This window comes from Lynx canadensis, chromosome A2, assembly GCF_007474595.2.
Source record: "Lynx canadensis isolate LIC74 chromosome A2, mLynCan4.pri.v2, whole genome shotgun sequence".
In the NCBI taxonomy this organism is placed as follows: Eukaryota; Metazoa; Chordata; class Mammalia; order Carnivora; family Felidae; genus Lynx; species Lynx canadensis.
Genome location: NC_044304.2, coordinates 84,453,673 through 84,478,349, shown reverse-complemented (window position 1 = coordinate 84,478,349; position 24,677 = coordinate 84,453,673). Strand labels below are relative to the sequence as shown.

Sequence of the window (24,677 nt, the reverse complement as noted above, 5' to 3'; positions counted from 1 at the left end):
AATGAACAGGAAATCATTAATACTATATACTGTAATACAGATTTCAGAGCATGAACAGTTGTTAGTTTGAAAGTTCATAAACTTTTCATTATGGTAACTAGAACACTCACTAACACTTATCAACAAACAAGTAAAAATCTACCATGTACTTCCATATAGGAAATGAATAAGACCATTGCAATTCTCCAAGAGAAAGTGAAAACGAATATAAAATATTTGTTCATAGAAGATGACACTTAAATGACTGTCTATTACAAGGGCAACAAGAGAACATGAATAATATATGTGCTTTGCTCTATTAGTGTTCTATTCACTACATGAGTCCTATTGAAATAGGCTTATCTGTCTCCCACCACAGTACTTATCTGGTAGGCATTGTGATATGAATTTTATAGATGGAAAATTAAGCTCAGGCCTTCCACAGCTCACAAGTTGCTGAGCTAGGATGGAAAACCACACTTACTTTTGTCCTGTACCTCCAAGGTAGTAACAGTTGAGAGAGTGAGGACATCACTGTAGTAATCAGGAAAGGTTTCATGTTCAGAGGGTCTTACAATGGACTGTGCAGTATTAAACTTATATAGGTTAATGAGGAAGAAGGATATTGCTGTGGGTTTAGAGGTGGGAAATGTCTAATAAATACACAAAAGAAGATCCACTGGTTGATTCTGAGAGTTGATGTTATGAAGAGCAAAGATTAAGTTCGATGTATGTGCAAGCAAATGGCGTACATAATGAAATAAATGTGATCTGCTGTTCATTTTTGAGAAGGATATACTTAAGAAGGGAGAAATAACAGGGAAATGTTTACCATGATGGATGGATGAATGTCCTGGCTGTTCCCCTAAGGAAATCAAAGTGAGGCAGAGGCACTAAAGTTAAAGTGGTGGAAGAATAATGAGCACTTATGTGTTCTCAGTAACTCAGTGGGCACACCGAGCACTAGGTTTTAATTACACATATGTGTGAAAGCAGAGAATGCCTGTGATACTTACATTTGGGTTAATTGAATAATTACTAATGGATTGGAATATTGCCAACTTTGTGCTTTAGGTTTTTATAAAAGAATTAATAATAATAATGATGATGAAGACAATATAGCTCACATTAATGAATGCTATTTCTAATTACCAGCCATTGTTGCATGTGTGCATTATCTTGCTTAATTATCATTTTCAAACCTAGGAACTACATACTCTTATTATTTACCTTTCTACAGATGATGAAACCAAGGCATAATTATATAAAGAAAGTTAACATTAATCAGAGAGTTAGTAAGTAGAATATTCTAAACTATGATGCCCTTATTACATTATGATTAGTTGCCCATAGGTGTCCAATGAGACCCAAGTGATTTTTAATGTGCGGATAAGACTTTTTTTTAGTTTTATTTACTTATTTTGAGGGAGAAAGAGAGAACACAAGCAAGGAAGCAACAGAGAGTGAGGGAAAGAGAGAAAAATCCCAAGCAGGCTCTGAACTGTCAGCACCAGACCCCAGTGCGGGGCTTGAACTCACAAACCGTGAGATCATGACCTGAGCCTAAATCAAGAGTCGGATGCTTAACTGATTGAGCCACCCAGGCACCCCAGGGGATAAGTTTTGATAGAAATATTAATTTCTATAAATGAGAACTTGTAACTTTGTCATCTTTTTAATAGACATTTGTCTCTGCAGATAATATGATTGCATCATATCAGAATTTTCATAACTTCCAATTATACCAAAAACAACTCTAATGTCTCAGAACATCACTTTTATCACAAGAAAAATCAGTGATTAAGATTAGGTTAAAACACCACCCATGTGTAGAATTATTCACAATAGGCACACTTTAGTTGGGAAAAACTTTCTGATGAATTTAGCAAATGTAGGGCTTAAGAATCCAAAAAATCTAGGGCAATGGATACACATTGTCAGGACACACTGAAACAGCTAGAGATGAAGAACAAAGTGTTTTTAGTTAAAAGGCTCTTACAACTCAGAATACTCTGCAGTGAAAAGTGTGAGGACAGGTGAGAAAGCCAGGGCTCTTATAAGAGCTCTTACAGAACCATTATACAGATTACAAAATTGAGACCCATAAAGAAGTCAACACATTTTATAATTTGGCCAGTTCTATTTCTCAATGCAGTGCTTTCCCTATATACATAAGTGACCTAGAGGTATGGTTATATAGTGCAGAAAAGTGAACACAAAACCAAAAACCAGCATAAAATAAGCGAGAGCCTGAGTTCCTGAGATTCCAATTTATTGCCTGGCTGCTGTTCAACTGCACTAACTAGACCAGATTTTTTTGGTCAGTCTCATTTGGCTTTGCTCAGCTACACATGGCCTTGGTGTAAAGCAGGGCCAAAATGAAACAAGAATATGTTTTTCCTTAATCCACGTTTTCTGCTTGGTGAATAAATGAAGAGCTTTACCCTCAGGGTCACAATGACAATTTTATCCAATTTTCTCAGCAGTAGTTGATCATTATCTTGTCAGCATCATTGTTTTTGTTTTTGTTTTTCAACTGGCGCTGGGAGTCAGACAACCAACCACAGGTATAGGGGATAGAAAAATGATCCAAAAAAAAAATCATTAAAAAACCCAAGTTTGCCCTCTGCTTTGCCTCTCTTTTGTAGAGAAGCCAGCATACTATGGCCTGACAATTGATGGATATACCTCTGACCTAACCCAACATCATCTTACCCCCCTTCCAAGCGACCTTCTTTTCCCCATGCCCCCCATCATTCTATCTCCTCTATTCCAGTGCTTCTCAAGATTTAACGTGTATATAAATCACCTCCAAACCTTGTTAAAAAGGAGATTTTCATTCAGTAAGCCTAGGATGGATGTGGAAATTCTGTATTCTTTTTTCTTTTTTTTTTTTTAAATATTTATTTATTTAGAGAGAGCAAGTGTGTGAGTAAGGGATAGGCAGTGAAGGTGGGAGACAGAATCCTAAGTAGGCTCCACCCCACCAGCGTGGAGCCCGAAGCGGGGCTTGATCTCACCAACCCTGAAATCATGACCTGAGCTGAAATCACGAGTCGGACGCTCAACTGGCTGAGCCACCCAGGTGCCCCTGGAGATTGTGTATTTCTAAAAAGCTTGCAGAAAATGCCCATGCTGCTGGTCTGCAGGCCATATTTTGACTGGCAAGACTCTATTTTACTTTTATAATTGATGGTTGAGAGGATGAAGGTAGATTTTGGAGGGAGAAAAGAATTCATTTATTTCTCCTTTCTTCCCATTCTTCACAGAAAAAGTTCCTTTTCTTTGCACACTACTAGAAGCAATCATGATCACCTGCGATTATTAAGAAGCACAGACAGTATTTCCTGAATTATAGGTATTCTAAGGAAATTTCTAAGATTAAAGTAATTTCATCTAAAGTCATAAAACAGTTGTGAAGCAGCCTTCCAGATTTCAGGTTTTGGAAGAAAGGTGAGCAACAGCAACCTGAGTGAGGCAACAGGTAGTGAGGTCTGTTTATTAACAGTTTGGTCTAGACGAGGAAGCAGAGAACAGAGAGGTCATGGAACTTGCAGTGGGAACTAAGGAAATAGAGTTGTGTAAGAATTTTACTTCAGATAATTTAAGTTTATAGACCACTAAAACAAAGAATCAGTGATTGGGAAGAAGAAATATTGAAAACAAAAGTGGTTTTACTGTAAGTCAGATAACTGAATGTATGGAATATATATAGAAGGCTGCTGGGTAAAATAATTTTATTTTAAATTATTTTTAAATGTTTAATTTAGGAGAGGGAGAGGATGGAGGGAGGCATGGGGAAGGGCAGAGAGAGTGGGAGAGAGAGGATCCCAAGCAGGCTCCACATTGTCAGCCCTGAGCCCAACACGGGCTCAGTCTCACAAACAGTGAGATCATGACCTGAGTTGAAATCAAGAGTTGGATACTTAACCGACTGAGCCACCCAGGTGCTCCAGTAAAATAATTTTAAAATTAAAGAAAAAAAAGTATATATTAATCTTTTCTAAGCTGGGTGTCTTACTGAACTGTAGACACACACACACTCTTAATACCTCATCATTTTAATTTTTTTTTTAACGTTTATTTATTTTTGAGACAGACAGAGACAGAGCATGAACGGGGGAGGGTCAGAGAGAGGGAGACACAGAATCTGAAACAGGCTCCAGGCTCTGAGCTGTCAGCACAGAGCCCGACGTGGGGCTCGAACTCACAGACCGTGAGATCATGACCTGAGCTGAAGTTGGCCGCTTAGACCTGAGCTGAAGTTGGCCGCTTAACCAACTGAGCCACCCAGGCGCCCCATTATACCTCATCATTTTAAAAGGCTTCTTGAGACTGTTGTGACATGGCTGTTATCACAGAGGATAGCAGGAAATGTTACAAAATGTTCTCTAATGTTAAGGGCAAGGGTATGATCTGAAGAGTGTATTTGATAATAGACCTGATAATTCTGTTACACCAGTATATGCAGATGTCATTATTTTAGAGTGGCAAAGAACAGTTTTGAATGAGGTATTCTCTTCCATATTCTGCACCTTGTTAGCCACCACAGGACACCCACAAGTGGAAAAGGAGGTTCGTGACATTGTTTAGAAGTAGGATTATTTGCTTTGCTTTCATCATTGAGCTATACTTACAAATATATAGATTTACTCATTTAACATCTGCTTCTCCCATATGGTTACTCAGAAGTACAGGCTTAGATCTTTCTTGAGATAAGCAACTAAAATATTTTCTTAACTAATGGATGGATAATGATGCTATCAATTTTGTCACTTCTGCAAATTCATCTTTGGACACTGTATTCAGATTACCCTCAAATGTGCATTTAAGTATCAGATACCACCTAAATGTCAGGGAGAGAAAAACTAGACTAATCTTGACAGCCTGGAAGAGCAATGTTGTCAAAGGTCATCAACAAGTCTGACAGAACAGTCCTCATTAACAGTGTCTGTCAGCACCTCCATTTGGAAGTAATTTGGATATTTGCAGTGACCCCATCAGTTCTGATTGGCTGGGCAGTGACCTTGACCAGGGTGAAACCTATTCAGTGTAGCTCATACAATGCACTGTAGGTGGAATTCAGGATGACAGATGGCAGTGGGGTCAGTAAAGAGGAACTTGTCCATCACTGCTATTGAAGACGAAGCCACTCAACAGCGTAGTTCAACCGGCACAGGAGCTGTGTGTGCATATGCCACAAGAGAATTGTTCAAGTTCTTTATTTTTAAAGAAATTCTAGTCTCATAATCTCAGAATTCATGAGATTGATGAATAAGTGGAAAGAAAAGCATAGCGGTTGGAGTTTAGCAGTAAACTACGCATTTCAAAACTTGTCTTTGAGTCAATAGCCAAGGCCTAAAAAGTCATGCTGCCTGTATCTTTATTTTAGATAAATTCCTAATCAAAAACTAGTTCCTGTAATATTTTTCTTCATTCTTGCTAAAAAACTGGGTTACCAAGAGTAATTACTTGGCTCTTCTGGCAGATACAACCCTTCCTTTTACCTCCCTCATATATCACAGAATCAATATGAAATATAACTATGATAATACAATATATTGTATATTCTAAGTGCTACACTATAAAAACAATTATAATATCTTCTGGAAATAATCAACCTTTGATAGAATAATCTGGATCTGATTTTTGTAGTTACAGCAGCACTTCTTTTTAGTATAAAAAATTAGGAATGGATCGGATATTGAATGTCATGTATAGCACAGCATTTCGATTCTGTGCTCCGAGTCCGTCATTCAGAAAACACAAGGCATACTGATGGGCTAAGGACCTAATGGAAATGCATATATGTCAACTAGAATAAAATGATGAATCAAAAAGAAAATGCCATAACTTTCAATTACTCATGGGATTTTTAACAATCTAGAAAACCTTTTTGAATTCAAGACCTTTCTTCCCCATTCGCTGCTCAGCAGTTTCTCCCAAATCTTTATCGTTGATTTCCTCCTTGTAATATTTTGTACCAAATGGCCAGTCATTCCCAACCAAAGATGAATAAAAAATGACAAATGGATTTATTTCATAGAAAAATACATTAATAAAACTAGAAACAGATGATGTAGTTAAGTTGATTTCCTGCCTTGTGGATTAGTCAGTGTCCACATCTAGCATTTATTTGTTTGTTTGAGGTATAATAGACATACAACATTATATTATTGCCAGACCTACAATACAATGATTTGATATTTGTATACATTGTAAATGAGCATTCCAATAAGTTTAGTTTTTCCCTGTTACTGTATAAAGTTACATATTATTCAATATGCAAAAAACATATTGACTGTACTCACCATTTGTACATTATACACTCATGATTATTTCTTTCATGGCTGCAAGTTTATACCTCTTGATCATTTTTTTCAATTTCACCTCCTCCAAACTCCATCCCCTCTGGCAACCACCAGACAATATATTCCATTGTGTATATACTATATCTTCTTTATTTATCCATCAATGGATACTTATTTTCATATCTTATCTATTATGAATTATTATGAATAATTCCACAGTGAACATACAGGTGTATGTATTGTTTCAAATTGGTGTTTTTATTTTCTTTGGACAAATACCTACATGAAATTGCTGTATCATATCAAAGTTCTATTTTTAGTTTTCAAAGAGTCTTCATACTGTTTTCCACTATAGCTTTACATTCCCAAATTTACATTCCCAAAACAGGACACAAGTGTTCCCTTTTCTTCACATTCTCTCCAACACTTGTTATTTCTGATCTTTCTTGTAATAGTCATTTGTTGTTGTTGTTGTTGATATTCAGCTGTATTTTAGTGTAATATATCTTGGCTATTAAACATTTATTTGTTAGTATATATCACATCATTTTATATCAAATCATATATATTGGATATATGGGAGTAGGTTGCCTTTTTATTTTGTTGATTTTTCTTTCGCTGTGCACAAGCTTTTTGGCTTGATATAATCTCATTTGTTTATTTTTGCTTTTGCTACCATTATGTTCAGAGTCAGATCCAAAAACATATCTCCAAGAGCAACGTCAGGGCGCTTACCACCTATGTTTTCTTCGAGTAGTTTTATGGTTTCAGGTATTATGTTCAAGTTCTCATACTATTTTGAGTTAATTTTTAAGTATGGTGTGAGATAGTGATTCAGTTTCATTCTTTTGCATGAAGCTGTCCAGTTTTTCCAGCATAGTTTATTGAAGAGACTGTCCTTTCCCCCTTGTATATTCTTGCCTCCTTTGCTATAAATTAATTGACCGTATACATGCAGGTCTATTTCTGGGCTATCTATTCTGTTCCATTGATATGTGTGTTTGTTTTTACACTAGTACCATACTGTTTTGATTATGATAGCTTTTCCTATAGTTTTAAATTAGGGACCATGATGCCTCCAGCTTTGTTCTTGTTTCTCAAAATTGCTTTGGCTATTAAGGATCTTTTGCAGTTCCACACAAATTTTAGGATCGTTTGCTTTATTTCTGTGAAAAAATGCCATTGGAATTTTGATAGGGATGCAGTGAATCTGTAGATTGCTTTGGGTACTGTGGACATTTTAACAGTATTAATTCTTCCAATCCATGAGCGTGGAATTGTTTTCCATTTATTTGTGTCTCCTTTATTTTCTTTCATGAATGTCTTCATTTTCAGTGTATAGTTCTTTCACCTCTTTGGTTAAATTTATTCCTAAGTATTTTATCATTTTAATGCAGTTGTAAATGTGATTATTTTCTTAATTTCTCTTTCTGCTAGTTTGTTATTGGTGTATAGAAATACAACAGATTTCTGTATATTGATTTTGTATCCTGCAACTTTACTGAATTTATTGATTATTTTAACAGTTTTTTGGTGGACCCCAAAACTGTTTATCTTTATATAATATCATGTCATCTGGAAATAGTGTTCTTGCCTAATTGATCTGTCTAGGACTTCCAATATTATGTTCAGTATAAGTGGTGAGAGTGGACATTCTTGTCTTATTCCTCCTCTTAGAGGAAACACTTTCAGCTTTTCAACATTAAGTCTGATTTTAGATGTGAGCTTTTCATATATGACCTTTATTAGATTGAGGTACATTTCTTTTATATCCACTTTTTGAAAGTTTAGATCATAAATGGGTGTTGAATTTTGTCATATGCTTTTTCTGTATCCATTGAGATGATCTTATGATATTTATCCTTCATTTTATTAATTTAGTGTTTCACATGGATTGATTTGTGGATGTTTAACCACCCTTAAGTCCCTGACCTTTGCCATTCTTTCTCTTTCTTCTACTAAATTTGGGCTTTCTTTTTCTTTTTCTACTTCCTTGACTTGTAATGTTAGGTTGTTTATTAGTGATATTTTTTGTTTCTTGATGTAGGCATTTACTGATGTGGACTTCCCATTTAAAACTTTTTTTGATGCACCCCATAAGTTTTGGTATGTTTTATTTCCATTTTAATTTGTCTCACGTATTTTTTTTTCTTGATTTCTTCATTGACACATTGACTTTTCAGAAGCATGTTGTTTGGTCTGCATATATGTATGAATTTTCCAGTTTTTACTTGTTTTTTTTTTCTTCTTCCTGAGTAGAATGCTTTCATTTATATGAAATTAAGCTTCTGTGAATTTTCAAAATGTGAAAGTATCAAAGGTTTTACACAACATCAAATGAGAATCAGTAATGCTCACCTTCATATCCAAAAAAAAAAAAAATCAAGTAGAGGTTCAACAATCATTATATAAAATCTGAAATGAGTGGCCCAAATTTTAAATTATCAGTAGATAGCTCTTCAATTTAAGGGTCCCTCAGTATACTTTGGTTTGAAACCACAAAAAAGGTCTATTTATTAAAGCATGAAAAATATTTCCAGAAAAGTGTCCAATTTGGAAAATGAAAACCGTAACCCTTGATAAGTAGGAAAAATACAAACCATACACTGAACAGAGGGGAACAAAAAAGGCAACTGACCTTTATAGGAATCAAGACAACACCATGGACTTATATAAAATCTTCCCAAATCAGCAACATACCCTGTATTATCATGTTTAGAGCACTGTAATTAAAGCAAGATAGTTTTTTTATTAGTTGCATAATCTAAAAAAATGAGGAAATTTTGAGCTATACCTCTAAAAGGACCAGAGTTGTCATTGAAATACACTTTTAAATGTAGGCCTCACACCCAGCATGGAGCCCAGTGAGGGACTTGAACTCATGACCCTGAGAGCAAGACTTGAGCTGAGATGGAATCTGACACTTAACCAACTGAGCCACCCAGGCGCTCCTGAAATAACATTTCTTGAGAAATTGGGCAAAGTTCTCATTTATGGGAATACGTGTTTTTTTTTCCACAAAGTGAAACTGAGAAAAATTGTATCAAATGAGAAATCTTTTTATCCAAAGTAATCTCTTTAAATAGCTCAATAATGCAATACTTGAGAAATGTAATTTTTCAACTCAGACTTGAAACAAATTATTCAATAAACATAATCGAATCTTAGTGCTTGGCACCAGAGTTTTCAAAAATTGAACAATTGTTCATACTGTTGTTCTTAAATCCCATTTTAAATTTTTTATGTAGTGCTTACTTTTTATTTTCTGTAGATAGTTTGTTCAGTCTAAGACAATCTAGACTGAACCCTGCAATGTACAAGCATGTCTCAGTTCACTTCAAACCAAATGGTCAGTCTTTCGTTTTTATCAAAATCATATTATAATATTCATAACAATTAACCAGGATTTATCTGTGAACAAGGAAGGACCCACAGGACATTGTCTGTGGCATTCTGTGGAAAGTCTGTTTGTTCCTTCTTTCTGCTTCCTCTTCTGAAACATTTTCATGAGCTTCTTGTTACTCCACTTTTTTCAAAGGTTGAGAAGATTCTGATAATAATTATTTTGGGGGGGAAGGGTATGGCTTGATCTGTATCTTTTTGGAGGAAAAAGGCAGTGCAGCACAATATTATACAGAGTCCCAATGATAGTCCTGAAAGCAGAGTTGCTAAAAGCAAAAACTGTACATTATCCCCAAACCCATAATCAAAGGTCTTCAATAAAATAGTTACAGCAAGTCCTGATCCATGATGATAGCTGAAAGAGTGCTGACATACTATTCATCAGAACAGAATCTGGGCCAAACCATGATGAAATGGGTTCAGTACTTTTCCACTCTTTCTCATTTATAGTTTATGAAGTCCTTCTTATTCCTTGAGCCCTGATAGCACCTAAATTCACCATCTTAACAATAGTAGATGGAAGGAAGGGCAGTTGTGATAAACCATCCACTCAGTCCTGGCTGCTCTATGACATCCCCTTTTGCAACATTAACCTCAAGATGTTCTCCCCATTAAGCAAAACTTCTCCATTCTGGTTGTAGATTCTGACAAGAAAGACACCATGGAACATAAAATTCTATCATCCATTCTCCTTCCAGCAACTCTCTCCTGTTCTTGCCATGATGTTGGGCACGTCACTCTACTGCACATGGGTCCAGGGAACCCCACAAAACAACAGCAGGAGCCCTGCTACAGGAACCATGAGACTCCTGGAGGGTGTCATGTCTGGTGTTTGCCACCGCCACATCTCCGTTTTTACTCGTAATTGACTTCTAGTTTTATACCACTGTGGTTAGAAAAGATGCTTGATATAAGTTTCAGTCTTCTTAAATTTATGACGATTTGTTTTGTGGTCTAACATATATTTATTCTGGAGAATGTTCTGTGTGCACTTGAGAAGAATGCGTGTTAGGTTGCTTTTGGATGGAATGTTCCATATATATCTGTTAAGTCTATCTGGTCTAACATGTTGTTTAAGGTCAGTGTTTCCTTATTGATTTTTCTTTTCTTTCTTTCTTTTTTTTTCCTTATAGATTTTTCTGTCTGGATGATCTATCTATTAAGGCAAGTGGGGCATTAAAGCCCCTACTATTATTGTAGTGTTGTCTATATCTCCATTTAGGTCTGTTAATATTGGCTTTATATTTTTAGATGTTCTTATATTGGGTACATAATTATTTACAGATATTATATCCACTTCTTGGATTGACCCCTTTATCATTATATAATCCTTTTTTTTGACTCTTATTACTGTCTTTGTCTTGAATTCTATTTTTTCAGATATAGGTATAGCCACCCCAGCTTCCTTTTGGTTTTCATTTGTATGGGGTATCTTTTCCATATCTTCACTTTGAGTTTGTGTGTATCTTTACTTCTGAGGTGAGTCTCTTGTATTTTTTTTTTATTCAATAAAGACTTTGTCTTTTGATTGAAGAAGTAATCCATTAATGTTTAAAATGATTGTAGATAGGCATGTACTTATTGCCATTTTGTTCATTATTTTCTGGTTGTTTTATGGTTTTTCCCTGTTCCTTTCTTTTCTCTTGCTATCTTCCCTTGCAGTTGATAAATTTCTTTAGTGTTCTGTTTAGATTCCATTCTCATTACCTCTGTGTATCTACTATAGGTTTTTGCTTTGTGGTTATGTGGCTTACATGTACGGTTGCCTAGATGTAGACCATCTATTTTAAGTTGATAGTAAGTTAAGTTTGAACACACTCTAAAATTCCACATTTTCCTGCCCCTTTCCCATGGTTTTCTGTTCTTGATGTCACATTTTGCATCCTTTTATTTTGTGTATGCCTTAATTGCTGTAATTATACTTATTTTTACTGCTTTTGTTTCTTAACCTTCATGCTAGCTTTGTAAGTGATTAGTCTACTACCTTTACTATAGATTATCTTTACCAGTGAGATTTTGTTTTCTTATATTTTCTTGTTATTAATTAGTGCCCCTTCTTTTCAGCCTAAAAAAGCTATTTCTTTTAAAAGTCAACATGTTAAAAATGTTTTTAGGGTTTTTTTTTTTTGTTTGTTTTGGTAATGTTTATTTATTTATTTAATGTTTATTTATTTTTGAGACAGAGAGAGACAGAGCATGAACAGGGGAGGGTCAGAGAGAGAGGGAGACACAGAATCTGAAATGGGCACCAGGCTCTGAGCTGTCAGCACAGAGCCCGACGCGGGGCTCGAACTCACAGACCGTGAGATCATGACCTGAGCTGAAGTGGGACGCTCAACTGACTGAGCCACCCAGGCGCCCCTTTGTTTATTTATTTTTGAGAGAGAGAGAGATAGAGCGAGAATGAGCAGGGGAGGGGCATAGAGAGAGGGGGACATAGCAGAGGATCCAAAGCAGGCTCTGTGCTGACAACAGAGAGCCTGATGTGGGGCTCAATCTCACTGAGCCGTGAGATCATGACCTGAACCAAAGCCAGATGCTTAGTTGAGCCACTCAGATGCCCCCAAAATCAACATTTCTTTTAAAGCTGATTTAGTGGTGGTGAATGCCTTTAGCTTTTACTTGTGTGGAACACACTATTTATCCTTCAATTTTGTGGGGTTTTTTTTATTAAAAAAATTTTTTTAATGTTTATTTTCGAGACATAGAGAGACAGAGCATGAACGGGGGAGGGGCAGAGAGAGAGGAAGACACAGAATCCGAAACAGGCTCCAGGCTCTGAGCTGTCAGCATGGAGCCCGATGCGGGGCTTGAACTCACAGACTGTGATATCATGACCTGAGCCGAAGTCGGAGGCTCAACCGACTGAGCCACCCAGGCGCCCCGTATCCTTCAATTTTGAATGTTAACTAACTGCCAGGTATTCTTGGTTGGAAGGTTTTTGCTTTCAATACTTTGTATATATCATGCCACTCCCTTCTGGCCTATAATGTTTCTTTAAAAAAACGTGCTGATTGTCTTATCGAGGTTATTAGTTTGTAACAAGTTGTTTTCCTCTTGCTAGCCTTAAGATTCTCTCTCTTCTCTCTCACTGTATCTTGATGTGGCCTTTTTATCTTTTGTTGTGGAGGATCCCTTTAGCTAGTTTTCAGGTCTGTTTCAGAGAGAAGTGTTTTTTTTAAATTTTTTTTTTTCAACGTTTATTTATTTTTGGGGACAGAGAGAGACAGAGCATGAACGGGGGAGGGGCAGAGAGAGAGGGAGACACAGAATCCGAAACAGGCTCCAGGCTCTGAGCCATCAGCCAAGAGCCTGACGCGGGGCTCGAACTCACGGACCGCGAGATCGTGACCGGGCTGAAGTCGGACGCTTAACCGACTGCGCCACCCAGGCGCCCCAGAGAAGTGTTTTATATGTAGCTGTAGATTTGGTGTGTCCATGGAAGGAGGTGAGTTCAGGATCTTCCTGTGCTGTCATCTTCAGCTGCCCTCCCCATATCTGGCATTTAGAATGCCTCACACATATTTAGAACAAAGTGAGAATCCTTAATAAGAACCCACTGAACTCTGCTTACTAATTACACACCAACATTCTTCTCTATTCTAGTTGTAAAGGAGCTTGCTGCAAGGCAAAATATTACCCTGGACATCCAGACCACAACTTATGGACATTTATGGTTCAGTTATCAATTTAATTTTTTCATTTGGTCATTTTATACATGACAGATGACGTCATCCAAATGGCTTTTAGGATAATGCTTCATTTTCACTGAAACACTTTGCCTAACTGAATTTGAGATACTTCCCATTTGGGTACAGCAGCTTTTATAAAAATTGCCTCAACCAGGCTCATTACAGCTAAATTTATACCACCTGTTTTAATGTGTATATTGTCATGACCCACAGAGACTGCATTAAGTAATTAAGAGACAGACCACATAATGTCATTTGCTGTAACTGAATCTGTGGTTTCAATCAATAACCACCTGAAAGTGCCTGGGGCTACAGGATTAGGGCATAACCTGCTGAGTCAAGGCCTAGGGGGTCCAAATGAGGGTGCATTAATTTGTGACACCATCCTGCTGTTTTCAGTCTCTTTTCAATTAGTCATAAAAGAGCATAAACCAAGTTGTTAAAACAATCCAAGATAGATTCTTCCTTCCCTTAGAAAAGATCTGATATAGAGCTAAAGGTATAAGAAGACTGCCAGTAAAAATCATGCATTTTAACTGCCTTTCTAAGATGTAGCTTATCTCCTAAAGAAGGGCTGAATCATGTGATTGCTGCAGGCTTCCTTATTCTCTAAAGACCAAAAGAAATAGCCATTTTGAAGTGCTAATGTAACTATAAACACAATTCATTTTATTTGAGTTTTTATAGTTCCACCGGTAAAAGGGCTGTGCAGCTGTTGTTTGCTAAATTGTCATTTGTTGGGTTAAAAGTTCGTCCCACTCATCCAAAGTATGGTCACTGCTCAGGAATCAGATGACCACACCAGAGCTACATATTATATGGATCATATAATTTAATTTGGATCAGTTGCTTTCCAGATGCTAAAATCTGGTGTATTTATTAAAAATTGGCTTAAGCCCTGATTCACTCTGGAATTCAACTGAAACAGACTAATCGAATGGGACTCATCCCAACACATATGTCTCATCCAAGCTGCTAGTGATTTAGGGTTTTGATGGCACGTAGTGACCATTGGGTAGATTTGTACTTATTCTAGGCAGTTCACATGCAATAGTGTTTCCACCCTACAAGAAATCTTGAGGTGGATGTTTCCCAAATGCATTTTCGGACAAAGGTCTTGTACAAAAGAAGAAAAGAACACTTTTACAAAGACCAAAGAATATTTCCTATTTAAGAATTTTGGATGGACATATTCAAGGGCTTTCTCAAACTCTACAGGGTGCTTTTGGAATATGTTTGGAATATAAACACATGTTTGCACATTGCCCAGCTGCCACCTGGCCTAGAGCATGACCTTTCATAGCATTTTTGTATTTTGAAGCAAAAAGGAATCTTGGTGGTCACTGGGGTCAGACTGTCCTTTGCAGAAAAAAAAAATGGACTAAGATAAGCTAAGTAATACACTTGCATGCATTTGATTTCCATCCCAGCCTCCACATGCTCTCCCAGGGCCTCCTGGTTCTGTGGCAAGGATGCAACTCAGCAGCATGGCACTTACTGGTGACCTTCTCTCCCTCCTGCTTTTATATTCACTTATCTCCCTTTCACTTCTGCCTCTTTTTTTTTTTTTTTTTTTTTTTTTGGTTTTCCCTACATTTACTCCTGCTCTCCCACTCCTATTTTCCTATCTTTCTTTTTGAAAACATCTCCCAACTCTATCACTAAGTTTTAATTATAGCAATAAGAATAGCCTGCAGAAATAAAACAAATACAAATCCTACTCAATAATTGCTCATATAATTTCTGACTCCTCTCAAGTTTCAAATGAGAGTGTTTATTGTCTATAGCATTTGTCTGAAAACTGTACTATCTTATGATATTTGAAGTCTTATCGTACTATATTTATTTTTACTTTTTTTATGTGTATATGTAGACACAGAGACCTCAGATTACTTTGAATCCCCCAGAGTACCTAGTACAGTTCTGGACTATCTGATTATTTAAAGAGATTGATTTTATGTCTAGAACTTTTAGATCAGTGGCTTTGATTTAGAAAATCCAGTCGATCACATGGCTCCTTCCAAATACTTTAGGGGGAATAAACACTTCCAAAATGCAGATTTACCTGTACCTTGAATGGCATAGGCATTTCAACACCCCATTTCATAATAAGGTGAGATAATCCTGGTATTTGATTTAGGCATTTTAAATTTTTAGGGATTTAACTTCCCTATTCAATTGAGAAATTATCTCAACTCTTTCATTAAATCTTTGCTTCTAAGACAGACACACACACACACACACACACACACACACACTACCTGGAGTGCAAATGTACCAAAGAAATAAGTTCATTTGAATCACTTTAATCATTAAAGTTTGTTAACCTTATCTTCAGTCCTATATATTCAGAATTTGTGTGATAGCTATAACAGAATGAATGTTAGAAATACCATGTTAGAATTACAGAAATGTGTTGCAATCCCCATCATTAATCATAATGGAAGTCTATAAATTAAGGAAGTAAGAATAACCCAGGATAACAAAAAGAGCTTAGGAAACAGCAACAGAAAATATTTGCAGTAAGACACTGATGGGGAAATGTGTCATGTGGAGTGCAAGTGTGACTAACAGAAGGTATAGTGGCCAGGAAGAGACTGAGGATGATAAAGTGACATAGAAGCTAGCAGGAAGGGTGTGAGGACTACACTGGCAGGAAATGCAATCGTTCCTGCGGATGGAATGACTGGAACACAGCACTAGAGCAGACTGACCCATGTTAGCCAATCATCATTGCTGACTCACGTGGGTCACAGAAATATGAAAGGTCAATGAGGGGCATATTGGATGATATAGATTGTACTGTGGGAGTACTGACAGTTTAAAGAGAAATGGGCAGGATAAATTACTGAGATAATTTGTTTTGCTCTCATGGTGTCACTTCTCTTTTTACCTGGTCCTCATATTTCAAAGGAAGTAACCAGGCCATGGTATTCTCTTGCCCTTGGGGAGATTTGTGTAGCTTGAATGAAAATCAAAATTGCCTTGGAAAAATTGGCTCTTTAAGATTCACTACATATTATGGGGTGCCTGGGTGTCTCAGTTGATTAAAGCATCTGACTCTTGATTTTGACTCAGGTCATGATCTCACGGTTTGTGGGATGGAGCCCCATATTGGGCTCTGCACTGGCAGCATGGAGCCTGCTTGGGATACTCTCTTCTCTCTTTTCTCTCTTTGCCCTTCTCCCTGTCCGTTCTCTCTCTCTCAATAAACAAACATTAAAAAATGATTCACTACATATTCTTCATATTGTGTTAAATAACTTTATATAAATTAACTTCATTGCCTGAGGAATTGCATTTAAAAGTATGTTTAAAGTTTATATTTCTATTAATTTCCCAATTTTATTGAGATACAATTGATAAACAGCGCTGTATAAGCTTAAGGTTATAACATAATAATTGAACTTACATATATCATTGACACAATTACTACATTATGTAGTTATGTCATATAACCATTATCTTATATAGATATTTAAAAAGGAAAAGAAAAACTTTTTTTTTCCTTATGGTGAGAATTTGGGATTCATAACAACACTTCTCATAACAACATTTATATACACCATACATACAGCAGTGTTACCTGTAGTCATCATGCTGTACCTTATGTTGCTAGTACCTACGTATTTTATAACTGGAAGTCTGTACCCTGGACCACCATCCTCCATAGGAATATGTTAATATGTTTATTAACTTTTGCATATTACATCATGGTGTATGTCCCAGAAAATTTTTGAAAAATAAACATATTGGGTTTTTATTTTCTAATTGTTGATATTACAGATTCCACATGCTTACATATACTATTGCTTTTCCATATACATGTTCTATCCAAGCTGGTCTGCTCACTGATATGTTCTGCATATTTCTTTCTGTAATATTTTCCATTTCATTGGTGGCATGCCTTCTCCAGCCTCTTCTCAATGGTTGTAAGTCCAATCCATTGTCTATAGCCTGTTTTCCTTTTCAACCCTTGCCCTGAATTTTCCTTTCATTTATTTTTTGTGTATTCATTACTTCTCTGGGCCTACTTTGCTCTGTTACTAAGATAGAAATATTAATATCAAACCCAGATAGTATTTGTGAATATTAGGTGAAGTCAGTGTAGGGAAACATTGAATAAGTGATTAAGCACTACAAAAATATAAACAATACCATTCATGTTTTGTTATATTTTGTTTTTCAATACATTGTTATGTTCTAATTATTTATGTTATTATTTGTTGTGTGGGTGTCACTGTTATCAATTTGTGTACCTCCTGTGTGTATACATATTGCCTTTTCACTAGATTACTAGGACTTAAAGAAGGATTCACTGTTTATCTGTGGATCTTCCACCAGCACATAGATGGCATCTTGTACATGAGAGATCCTCAATGATGTTAATGGGATAATAAATTCTATTACATCATTGATTCTAATATTTGGATTTTGAATTTAAACTGTCCTATAAAGAATTTTAAAATTAAAACAGCGGAGTATAAATGATGGTCCAGAACTTATATGTAGTTTATTAGGAGAAACGCTCAACCAAAGGGCACATCCTTTTGCACCGGTATGCTCCATTCCACCACCAACTCCTATAAATACATATCTTGAAGGAGTTTGTTGAATCTACTATAAAACACACTTCAGATCACAACTTCTCTAAGAGAACTACAGACCTCTCAGACACAGCTAATCACATTCTCTGACTTATTTCTGTGACATCTGTTTCATCTATAGATTTTGTTTTACCTTCAATTATGTTTTAAATGCAATTACTTCATTTACATGGCTTTTCTCCTGTTATATGGTAACACTTAAAGAGTAGTGATAGTGATTTTCATTCTTCTCTTCCCAGTCTCTACCACGGTGCTTGGCACATGCTGTGTCTATAATGTTCATGAAATTAGAATTAATTAAAATTAATTTGAGGAAATTAATCATTTATATTGCTTGATAATTGCAAAAATGAAAAGACTTGAGATGAAAATTTGATCTGGGGAAAATATATATGCATTTATACCATTATGTAAGTTTCATCATCATAAAATTTTGATAAACTTAATGATAACAACAATATGCAAAGATGATATATTACCATCAAGCATAGAGTTGAAAAAAAAAAAGGATTTCATGGTATCTACCAAATATAGTTCAGCCAATATCCATTTGTGATGCCATTAGTTACTACCTAGTGGCTAGTGTTCAACCATAATCAGCAAATTAACACATTGTTTTCCTGATGATACTTCTATTTTCTGCCTAATGGTGTATTAAGTTGGCTCACTTTGGGTGTCCTGATTAGAATCAATTGACACATCTTAACATTGTTTATTGAGCATGGCAAATGTTTGCCTAAACTCTTTTGCTTTTGTGTCTTAAAATAAACAAATAAAAAGTGTGCTAAGGAGTCCTAATAAGAAAATTAAAGTCTTCTGTTGAGAATAGGTGTTCTGTGTTCTAGTCCAAACCAGTGAACACTTTTTAGAATTTAAATTAACTTGAGTGTATTCCAGCATTAGATTCTGTGATCATAACCCTCTTCTTGAAACACTCTTTAGCTGGCTTCCTTGAGATTATTCCTTTAACACTAGGATATCCTTGTCCCTACCTGGCCACAGTTCAGTCTCTATTGCAAGTTCTGCCTATCCCTTAGAAGTTAGTTTTACTCTGATTTCTGTCTAAACGCTTCTTGTCCTCAGCTGGTGTCATACTGGTGACTTGAAAATCAAGATATTGGGGCTATCAGTGCTATTTTATTATTGTTTTTAGTTAAAATTGTGTCTTTTTTAGCCTGGGAATAAGTAATGATAATCTATATGCTTACAGTGAAAGTAAACCCACGAGAAGCATCTAGCACCTTGTCCTGCACTGGTGGTTAGTAAATGTTTCTTGAGTGCTAAGTGGATACTCCACAAAATATTTTTGACACAAATAATGATTTTTAAAAACACCTTTTGCATGATTTGAAAAATGAATAGTAAGTCTTTCTGTGGGCTTACAGAAGCTTCAGTTTTCTTTGTCTATAATTTTCATGTATTTTAAGATAATTTCCTATTGCCCTGAAATTGCTTTGGATAAATGTTGAGTTCTCAAGGCCATCGAAGTGACAATTGTGAGATTGCAGAAACCCCTTATTTCTTTTGTAATGGACTTTTGGTGTGTGCAGGGACCATCTTATTGAAGAAAGGTGAATCAGAAAAAAATTTGTGTGAAGGTAAAATTTGAGCAGCCATCCCAAATTGATTAAAAGTTCTCAAGTTATTTGGTGACTTAATCTGGAATTAAATAAGAAGTGTTGGTTTGCTGGCTTTTACTTGTTAAGATGCTCCCCAAAGCTGATTTATTAGTCACCTTATTTCTGGAACATTCTAGTCTTAATAGTGGTAAAATGTTATGAAGTAATGACAAGGGAAGGGCAAAGCCATGGCTAATAGTCATTGTGCAATAAAACCAAGTCTATTCACCTTCAAGGCTCAGTTCAGGATCTGTTTAACAAGATTTTTTTTCCTAATAAAAGAGAAGTCAGGCAGTTCCTTAATTTTGAAATTGCATCATTTCTTATTATTCTGTTGGCCTGGCTTTTATATTTATAGTTCCTGTGATGTATATTATTAGTACAGTTTTAGAAGTAAAAGTCTAGAGACTAGTAATTATTATTGTATTTTGGCCTGAAAGTAGATTAAATTTTATAACTAGTAAAAATAATACTGCAATTAAATGTATAGTATGTACAAAACATGCCAAACTTATTTTAAAACGTGTATCTTTTGTAAATTATTGAATATGAAAATTTCTTGCTATCCATAGAAATTTATTCACCAATTGGCATGAGGAATGTTAATGTGCTAAGCAAAAAGAGTAATATTAAGACTCTCAACATTGTGGGACTCACCTTTTCTTAAAGCATGGAAGTTATTTTATATTAAAAAAAAACCCATAAAATTCCTAAGTTACATTTGATGTAATTAAACCATGCACAATTTACTTTTAATAAGAATTAATAAGAATTTTGAAATGATTTGTGTGCATTTAAAAAAACATATCAGACTCGATAATAAAATCAAATTTTCCTTAATATTTTACCAGAAGAAAAAACGTCTGCTGTAAACTAACCAAAGTTCCTAGAGAATTGAAAGAACAATAATGCCACATAGAGAATAATGAATTAGCATCATTAGAGTAAGACGTACTTGATTCTGACTGAATTATGAAATGGCCAGCCAGTACCAGATACTGGAATTTGTCGTAAGTTACAGACTCACTTCAGACAGAAAGAAACGTAGGTCAGAAATACCACTGTCATGATTATAGTGGACAAGCATTTTCTAAATTGTGAATAGTAGTGGACTATTAGAGTGTTATACATTCTCTTATTGTATCTGATGCACCCTAAAAACATGGCTGTTGTGGGCTCTGCACTGAGCGTGGAGCCTGCTTAAGATTCTCTCTCACACTCTCACTCTACCCCTCTCCCCAGCTCATGCTCTTTTTAAAAAGTAAACAAACAAAGATGTAAATAAAAACATGGCTTTCCCTCCTTTGTTTGAATAGAATAAAATTTTAAAAAGTGGAAGAATCAGCATAGAAAGTATTTTGAGGACATTTTTCAAGCTCTGTATTTGCTTCTCACATCTGTAATAAAACAAAAACATACCATAATATCTTAATCTTTGTTTCTGCAATACACAGTATGTGAAACTAAAAAGATTCCACTTATATCAATTAATAAAAGAATGGAGTAAGGAGAATTAGTTGCTCTAGCAAAAAATAAATCCTTTTTAAAGATCTCATTTCCAAAATGATTGCCTAAGGGTAGTCGTTCTCAAAGTCTGTTCTCTGGACCAGCAGTAGCAGCATCACCTTTGTACTTGTTATAAATGCAGATTTTCAGGTCCCACCCACACCTACCTAATCAGAAAGTTTGAGAGTGGAGTCCATCAGTCTGAGTTTTGATAAGCTCCCCATGTAATTCTGATGTCCACTACAGTTTGAGAACAACTACCTTAAACCGTGAGCATAAGTTAAAAGTAAAAGAGAAAGGTCTGAATTTCTGGGTAGACTCATTGGTTCTCATTGAGTCTCAGTCCTGCTTACTGATCCCATTTGGGGATGTTTTCAAGACCCCAGCCCAGATCAAATGAATCAGAATCTCTGCCTTAGCATGAGCATTTTTAAAAGTTCTCTGGTGGTTCTAATGAGCAACAGGCTTGAGAGGCATGGTTATTAGTTCTCTGTGCTTGTTCTATAGGTCAACCATTTCCTGCATATTCAGGTTATTCATGTTGCACTTTTCCATTGATCCTGGTTCCCTGATTTTCTTTGTTAACCCATTAACTGAGGTACAGAGAGCCAGGGGTAGCATGGATCAGCTTCCAGAGTAGTTATATATGCATTGCTCCCATTTTGGGCAAGAACTTTTATATCCAATTTAAAAATCAGCCCCCTATCCTTTGGATTATTAAATAGACTTCACTACTGTTATTCTTACTCTGTCTTCTCCCTTTTCAGTCCGTTCTCCACATAATGCTGTAGCCAGCATTGTCTTTCTACAATACATATCTGGTCATATTCACATTCTTAAAAAAGGGCTTGCAGGGTTGCACATAGGGTCCTATTTCCTCTGTCCACTCTTCTCCTCCCCAAATTCCTTTTATGCTGCAGCCATATGAAATGTTTAGTTTAGTTTGTTAGTTTGAACCCAGCATGTTTTCTCTGAACAGAGTACATGTTACCTGGAACACTGCTCCCTGACAAGTGGTCACCATTCACTCATTCATCCAAGACTTTAATGTGATTCTTCCAATTTAGCTGATCATCAGCCCTTGAGATAACACTCTCTGAGGCTCCTTAGAATCTCCCTTATTACAATTTGTTATATAGCTTGCTTACTTTTCTGGAGTTCCCAGTGACTTAAAAATTAATGAAGGTATTGGGGCGCCTGGGTGGTTTAGCTGGTTAAGCGTCCGAATTCGGCTCAGGTCATGATCTTGTGGTTTGTGAGTTCAAGCCCCGTGTCGGGCTCTGTGCTGACAGCTTAGAGCCTGGAGCCTGGTTCGGATTCTGTGTTTCCCTCTCTCTCTGCCCCTCTCCTGCTCATGCTGTCTCGAAGAAATAGACAGTAAAAATAAATAAATAAACATTAATTTTTTTCATTAATGAAGGTATTATTCATGTATTTATTGTTAATTTTTTGCATCTAACATAGATCCTAATCATAACATTTCCAATACAATTTATTATGTAGGTGAAAGACTGTTAACACAATTAAATAATAAATTAAAAGTAAATAAGAAATGCACCAAAGGAAAAACAAAAAGGCAGTATAGAGTCAGGAGTGAAAGTTGTGCATTAACTGTACTGTGATAGACAAAGGACCCAGATGGCTGATCTCCCAGGTAAATGGCCTTTTTCGTACACCAGCCTGACACTTTAATCCTTTCCTTTCCATCTTGCATGAAAATACTATCTTCTGACAAAACATTTCAGAGATGCCATTGTTTTATTAAAGGGAATTAATAGGTCAGCATTTCCTATACTGTGTTCCTGAAGCATTAGATGCACAAGATTTTAATAGATATTTTATATAAAAATATTCTCTGGCCAAATAATTTTGGGAGATATTAGATTAAGTTAAGTAGGATTTATTATGCTAAACTATTTTGTTAATCTCCAAAAGAGAAAAATTGTAAGCATTTATTTGGATTTTTTTTTTGAGAGACATCTAGCAGAGGTACTCACCAATTAATTGAAACAGTTTGAAAAACAATAGTCTAAAAGTATCAACAAAACTCTAAGAAAGTTGAGGGGAAAAAAGGGAGAGGGTGTTGCAGAGAGGTTTCCTCCATCCTAAGGAAACTAACTGATCAGAATTATTTTCTGATCCATGGGAACTTTGTGAGCTTGAAAAAAAAAACCTATACATACAAGTATTTTTTAAAATTTTTATAAGGGTATATAATTTATTAGATTTACATAAAATTTTCCTATTAATCAGCCTCATTAATATTGTAAAAAGAACGTCAAAAATCAACACGTCATATAGAAATTCACATTGATTGCCAAACTAAAGTTAAAATATCTTACTGCTATTTTAACATATTTTATAAAGATAATTTGAGCCTTTTTAAAAACTACTTTGGGAATAAAGAATTGACCAATTTGTGTGTTGTCAAGGCTATTTAAAAGTATGTATTAAATATATAAATATACTGCATATAGTATACAATATGATAAGCATAAGATATTAATCTTTCTGTAACTACACATTTTTGTTGAACATGCAAGTCACTGTAGTGTATAGATTTTCTGAAATGTAAAGTCTATAAATGCATAACAGTTCAGAGCAAAAGTATAACAATGCTGGCTGAAATAGACAAGGAAAACAAAGATACAGGAGGGACCTAATTTGGCCCTGAGGGAGAATAATACGGGACCTTTTTAGAGTCTTGGAACTTGGAGTTTAGATTATATTGAACAGTGGAATGGGGCAGCATTCCTTTCCAAAGTTAAACTTTGAGTGTCCGTGGGTAGCATTAGTGGGTACCCTACCCTGTGTGCATTTGTAGTTAGGAGGCTTCTGGGAGAAAAGGCACTGACACCTCAGTCATTGAGATTTGAAGGCATAAAAGCCTAATTGCCTGGCTAGAGTGCAAAAGACTAAGTTAATCTTGTCATTCTCTAACTCCCCTCAGTAAGGGAAGCTGGACCACTAAAGAACACTTAGTGCAAAGGTCTAAGTTATCTGGGGAAAGTGACTTTTCAGGCACATTGTATGCTTAATTCCAGAACTTCTCTGAATGACTCTTTTGGCACAGAGGGAAAATTTAGAGATAGTCACTGTGACCGGCTCATGTCATTAAAGCCATTTCAAGTTTCTCTTGTACACGGGGAACATGGAAGTGTAGAATCCTAACTGGGCTTACTTTAGAGGGGCCTAGTGGGCAGTGTGTGTGTGTGTGTGTGTGTGTGTGTGTGTGCGCGCGCATTGTACATGCACACACGTGTTCATGCTTCATCACTATTTCCACCGAGGAAATGTTCCTCTTCCTTTCATAGTGATATCAGTCCATAGTCCCACCCTCTCCTAGCTACAGGACTAGGCCCCAGATTTGGCCTAGCTCACCGGGATAAACTATATCCCCAATCAATGAGTGTGGTATTCCAACAGGTAGACATGGAACACTAGCAAGACCAGAGTCCTTCATGAGATTAAATAGACGCTGGTAAAGAGAGAGGCTTGCTATCTTTTGATTCATAAAATATGTAGATAGTGAGCTGAGGCTGACACACATCGTCTTTCCTA

At 36.0% G+C, this 24,677-nt stretch overlaps 1 pseudogene; it reads right to left on the bottom strand.

Annotated features, from left to right (window-relative positions):
- Positions 1–9,663: 9,663 nt before the first annotated feature.
- LOC115501514 lies at positions 9,664–10,515 on the bottom strand (annotated as a pseudogene).
- Between the last annotated feature and the right edge of the window lie 14,162 nt (positions 10,516–24,677).